General features: G+C 49.1%; 1 protein-coding gene across 1 annotated transcript in view; it reads left to right on the plus strand.

The window, feature by feature from the left end:
- Nucleotides 1–6,489, plus strand: part of MAPK1 (mitogen-activated protein kinase 1) — a 78,672-nt gene that overhangs the window by 416 nt on the left and 71,767 nt on the right. The gene's annotated exons all lie outside the window — the stretch shown is intronic.

Consider the following 6,489-nt stretch of genomic DNA (forward strand, 5'->3'; position numbering starts at 1 on the left):
GGGAAGACGATCCCAAAGGAAGTAACAGTAACAGCATCGGTGACAGGATCCAGTAACGGGGGGCCCCCCCGGCTCTCGTGCCTGTGCGCCGCGATGGGGAAACGGAGGCTGGGAGATGGAGGTCACGCAGCCGGGGGCAGGGTTGGAACTCGAGCCTAGGTCGCACAAACATCCTCACGGAATTCCCCTTCAGGTTGTCTGCTGGAGACGCTGGGCGCGGGCCTCCTCGAAGACTCGACGGGTGGTCCCTGCTGCCGCTCGGCACCCACTCTCTTGAGGAGTTTTCCGTAGCCGATCCTTGCGGGAACATTTTATAAGGGGACTTTACACGCCATGTGTGAAGACCTTGTGGCACCCACAATTCCAGGCTCTGGTGCTGATAGAAGCAATAGCCCTTCGACGTCTCACACAGAGCCCCAGAGAAGGACATTGATATGGTGCTTAAGGATCTTGGCTCTTGCGAGTGATCCTGGTAGGTGGTCGGTGCACATGTCACCACTCGTTAACGAACGAGGAGACCTGAGACTCGTCAGAGTCGGGATTGGAACTCCCGATCCTCTCTTCCTGACCCTAAGGCACCCTTTTCAGTTGCCTTCCCTCTTTTTCATATTTACATTCAGCGGTATCCTAGTTCTAATCATTGGACTGCCGTCCAATATCTTCCGTTTTGGACGATGAGATGGGTTTATTCATTGCTTATCATCAGATTCTGCTGAAAAGCTCCATTGTGTGACCTAATATTGGCCTCCCCCGGGTAGATCATAAGCTCCTTAAGGGTAGGAACAATTTCCATTTTTTCCCTCTTTGCATCCCCACCTACATCTTTTCATTGCACACAGTAGGTATCTAATGTTTGTTGAATTGAATCTGGCGAACATGGGTTTAGTGTTACTTTTATGGCCTCGTATTGGTTTGAGACTTGAACAGTTGTACATTGTGCTTTTTTAAAAAAAAAAAAGATTTAATGATTAATGGAATCACAGAAAGTATGGATGGGAAATTTTTCAGGTGTTTGGTTTCCAACTCATTTCTGCCCCTGATGATCTGCCTGTTCTAACCCCTGAATGGTCCCTTTGGATCCACTTGAATTTTTGTCAGCCTAGACAAGCTAGTTTGATGTCCTAAAGAGATAGTGACACCATGTGGCAGCGTCCAATGAAGAGTCGGGATAGAGAGCCCATTTTTTATTCAAGTGTATTTTTCAGTGATTCAAAAGGAAATTGTTTTTATCTTATTATTCTGCTCGAAAAACCTCAGTAATGTCTTCTTATCAGACTTTTAATAATACTCGTCTGAGCATTATGGCTCTGTCTTACCATTTATTCCCCAAAGTGAGAGAGAGCTCAGCCAGGGTCGTCGTTTATTGCTGCATTTTAGAGTGAACTGAGCATGATGGATTCTGTCTTAATCTCTCTCTCTCTCTCTCTCTCTCTCTCTCTCTTTCTTTCTCTCTCTCTCTCTCTCTCTCTCTCTCTTCCTTTCTTCTCCTCTCTCTCCCCCTCTCCCCTTCCCTCCTTCATACCCTCCCTCCTTCACGCCCTCCCTTCCTCACACCCTTCCTTCCTCACACACACCCTCCCTCCCTCTCTCTTTTTCTCTCTTGCTTTTGGTGTTTCTTTGCTTTCCAGTTAGCAGGCCTGCTCCTGGTGGTTTTTCTAGGTGCCACTTGATTCTTCCAGATTCAGTTTGTCTGCCCTCTCCCACAATGTCTTTTCTGTTCCTTCATAGAACTCCATTAGGGTGTTCAATATACTGTGTTGTGACCTATGTTCTCTTTACTTTTTTTAAAAAATTGTCACCCAGATCCTGCTGTGGAGGCAGCAGAAGGCTGACCCCACTGGAATGATTTTGTTTTGGGAACCGGTCAAACTTAGAACACTTAGTGATATATGTAATTGTTATTGGACTTGTGTAATTAGGCAGGGCTTATAAGCCCTGGGATTGCTTTATTTTTTGGAAGGGAAGTATGGACTTCTTGTAGTGATGTGTAATTAGGCAGGGCTTTTAAGCCTTGGAATTGCTTTATTTTTTGGAAGGGAAGTATGGACTTCTTGTAGTGATGTACCGTGCAGCGTGGCTTCTATGGTTTGTGAATAGAAAATTCATACTTGTTATGTCGCGATGCATCCAGTCCTTTACTCTTGGATTTTCACTGGAGTGGAAGGACTTGGCTGCTGTTGGAATTTTTAAAAGTTTATTGATGCTTTACTAGTAAAACTAATTTTTCTCTTTCCTCTTGGAGTTTTCTGGTATTTATGATTTGGCACCACTATTGATAATTTTCTGCAATGCCATGTATACTTTAATCTCGAACCATATGTTGATATTAAGGAATCAGGATCCAGCTACCCAACCACCGGGCTTCCCTGTGTTCCCATCTCCTTCTACCTGAAAGACATGTTGCCACTGGGCATATTGAGTTGCTCTCTGGCCATCTGGCCCCAGGTGTCCACAGTGCCAAAGGCCCCTAGTTAGTAGGAACCCGGTTGGACACAAAGCTCTCTCCAGCATAATTGCTGTGCTGTGAAGGGAGGGTGGGAACAGGTCTCTGGGTGGTACGGGGTGGGGAGAGAACCCAGTGAATGTGGACTTTGGCCCCTTGGCACCTGGGCGTTGGGGTAGAAGGAGGAACCGTTTGGTGGCTGTGAGCTGCAGGTATATAACCTTGGACAGATCACAGGAAGGTAGAGTCCCAAGGCTGGATCTAGAGACCTTAAAGGTCGTCTACTTCAGTCCGCTCCCTCTGTAGGAATCCCTTCTCCCATTTCCTCCAGAATTGACCATTGGGGTCTGTTTTTAAGACCTACAGTGAAGGTAAATTCGTGTGTTCTGAAACATCCCATTGTATTTTGAGCTCTGGCTGAATCAAGGCTTCATAGTACATTAGACTAGGAAGGAACTTTAGAAATCATCTGATTCGAACCCCACCTGAAGGGTGAATTCCATCAATAACATCTTCTTAATTGTTTGAAAGTGCATTCTTTGTACCGAACCAGACTTTTCTCTAACAACTCACTTTATTCCCTTTGGTCCCCACTGGAGCTCCAAGAACAGCTCGTGCCTCTTTACTTGGAGACAGCTGTGTCAGATATCCTCTCTCTGGGTTTTAAAGCCCTGCCCCACCCCCAGCCCCACCCCCTCCAGTCATCTTCCGTCTTACTCCCCTCTCTATACTCTATGATCCAGTGACCTTGGCCTCCTTGCTGTGGTGCATACCAAACACTCCATCTCTGGACTCCTTTTCACTCATCCCCCATGCCTAGAATTCTCTCCGTCGTCTCTGCCTCCTGGCTCCTCCACTTCATGTCCAAGCTAAAATCCTGCCTTCTCTAAGAAGCCTTTCCCAGGCCTCTTAATTCTAGTGCCTTCCTTCTGAGATTTTCTCCACTTTATCTTGTCTATATGTTGTTTGAGTATAGTTCTTTGCATGTTGTCTCCCCCGTTAGATTATGAACTCCTTGAGGGCAGGGACTCTTTTTGCATCGCTTTGTATCCCTGGGCTTAGCTCAGTGCCTGGCATGTGGTAGGTGCTTAATAAATAAATACTTGTCGACGTGACTTGAGATAGCTCTTAGGGGAGGGACGGGAGGCGTGTAGGCAAGATCTGGCAGCTGAGTGAATGGAGGGGGTGAGAGGGAGGGAAGAAAAGATCACAGATGTAGGGGGTTCCTAGGAGGGCCAAAGCAGTGAAGGAGTAGCAGGTTTTAGTAACTTGTTTGACTAGCTGGTCTCTGGTCCCTCCCTCGCGGCAGCTGGCTTGGTGCGAGCTCGGTGCGGAGATGCTGTGGCTGGCATTCCCCATTAGACTGAACTTCTGGAGAGCGGGCAACGGGTCTGCCTCTCTTTGTGGCCCTGGCACTTAGCACAGCACCCTTAACAAAAGCTTATTGAATGGCTGACTGTCACTGAACCTCTCTCCCTTTTACCTCTTCTTCCCTTCTTTTCCCAAAAAGACAAAAAACAGCAAACCAACCAAAAGCCCAACCAGCAGCAGCAGCTGCAGCGACAGTGAAATTTGGCGAATAGGGAAAGTAGCGTTGAAGGGGGGACTAGACCGTGGCCGTGCAGGAAACAGGATAGCATTCTCTAGTGTGTCAGCAAGCGTTTATTGCACGCTTACGTCCTGGGCACTATGACAAGCAAGTGTTGAGGGTGCAAAGAAAGACGGCACATGTCACGCACGGCAGGGGAGGAGTTCATAGGGAGCTCCGTTAGAGCCGGAGGGGCTCTCAGAGACCATCTGGTTTGGCCTTTTCCTTTTAGAGATGAGGAAGCTGAGTACTCTGGGAAATAAGTGTGTGGGGTGGGGTAGGAAGCCTGGTCCTGTTGCGTTGGGAGGCTGGGTCCCTCTTCTCTCTCCACCCGTATGGTGAGGTCGAGGTCAGGGATCATACGACAGTGTTGCGCCCGTGATGGAGCAATCAGTCTTTAGAAATAATAAAGTGAGACCCGGGCAGGGACAGATGTGCACAATTTGGAAATGTTGGGAGGCCGTGTTTATGGAAGGGCATCCATTGGGAAGGTTCAGGGGTCACTAAGAGCTCTCTGAAGGCCTCCAGCTTGTGGAGGTGGCTCTGTTTAGGCAGCATGGTGGTAGGTGCGCCATACTGAAGTCTGGCTCTCTTACTGCTTCTGTGACCGTGGGGAAGCCAGCTTATCTCTCCTCTGTTTCCTTAGCTTTTGTTGTGGGCTTCTAAAAAGTCCCTTCCAGCTCTAAATCCTTTGATTCTAAGATTGGTGGGAAAACATGGGCAGGAGTTGCCTAGGATGAAAGGCAGAGAGAGGCTTCCCATCTGTGGGTGTGAACTGTTGGAGTTAGCCATCAAGAAATCTCTCTTGTGCACGTTAGGATTCAGGGTGTTCTCTCTGCATGGAGGACTAGATGTGGGTCGTCCGTTTCTGACTAGACGTGTGGTACTTTGGAGAAGGAGACAGGCTCGTCGGGAGTCTCTGGGAAGAGGGGCAGCGAGCTGGGCCTTGAAGAGCGAGCAGGGTTGGAGTAGGTGGAGGAGAGTGTTGGACTCCTTCAGTGATGAGGGTAATGATGGGGGCCAGAGGGCGAGAGGCACCAGCGAAGTGTTGCCAGGAGACTGGTTTGACTGGAATGCTGAATGTATTTTGGGAAGTGTGGGAAATCAGCTGGAAGAGGCAGCGGTACAGCAGAGATTTGGGAAGCCTGTTTGGATCTGCGCTGGTAGAGAGAGGAAGCGCCTGCCCCAGGGAGCCCAGGAACCTTGAAGATTGACAGGAGGTGGGGCCCGGGGAACGGGGTAGTAGCTGCTTTATAGAGAGCCGCAAGAGCCGACTGGAGGGGTGTGGGCCTGCCCCCACGGGCCGTGGGGAGTCTTTCATGCCGATTGTTGACTGGAGGGTGATGTGACCGGCAGCGTCTGAGGGAGCACTGTGGATTGGGTCTGTCCCAGGAGGGCCTCTCTCATTCGGGCTTGATAAGGACCTGGATTTGGGGAGCGAGTGGCAGTGGGGTGAAGGGGGATGGGTGAGCCTCAAAGACGGTTCACAGGCAGAGACGAGATTTGGGGACAGATACTTTAAAGAACAGCGATGCTGCATGTGTGGCCTGGGGATCCCCAAGACCCAAAACTGCTTCCGTGGAAGTGGGGGCATGGTGAGAGGAAGGGACTAAGCGTTGCTGCAGCACCTACTATGTGCCAGGCACTGTGCTAAGTGCCTTTTACTAACATTATCTCATTTGATTAATTACACCGAAACATTTTAATTTCTAATATGGCAAGTATCAGTAGATATAACCCACATAAAGAAAAAATCTTGGGGGAAGGGGTGTCCTCAATAATTTTGAAGAGTATAAAGCAGTCCTGACACCCAAAAGTTTGAGAACCCCTCTTATGGAGGATGGGAGTAGAGTGAAGTGTAAGATGACAGGAATTCCAGGTTTTTTAGGGAACTTGGGATCCTTTTGGATTTCATCTCTGTAGCATCTCCTGTGCCCATCCTCTTTCTGCCCCCACCCCGTGATTGCAGGTCCTCATTGCCCCCAGCACTGGCTGTTGCTGTCGACTCCTAACAGGTCTCTCTGGGCATCACCCCTTCTGAGCAGTGCTCGGTGCTGCCAGCCTCTCAGTCCCTATGCAGAGCTCTGTCTGTGGCTCCCTATTGACTGTCTGAATAAAGTTCAGGCTTCCTGGTTTGGCATTCGGAGCCTTCCATAAGCACCAACTCTAAGAGCTGAGAGGGGCCTCCGAAGTAATCCAGCCGAGCCTCTGCAGACTCCCACTCATCTCTCCCTTACTGCTGTTGCCTTGTACAGCCTCTGCTGGAAGCTCTCCAGGGACAGAGATCTCACTCCTTGAGCCTGACTAGTCTAATAAGGTTTCTTGTATATGGATTGAGTTAGAATTGGCCTTTCTGCAACTTCGGTGCTGTTTCTTCTAATTCTACACCCAAGCAGAATAAATCACTTTTCCATCTCTCTCTCTCTCTCTCTCTCTCTCTCTCTCTCTCTCTCTCTCT

Source organism: Vombatus ursinus, unplaced genomic scaffold, assembly GCF_900497805.2.
Source record: "Vombatus ursinus unplaced genomic scaffold, bare-nosed wombat genome assembly UNPS02015411.1, whole genome shotgun sequence".
NCBI lineage: Eukaryota > Metazoa > Chordata > Mammalia > Diprotodontia > Vombatidae > Vombatus > Vombatus ursinus.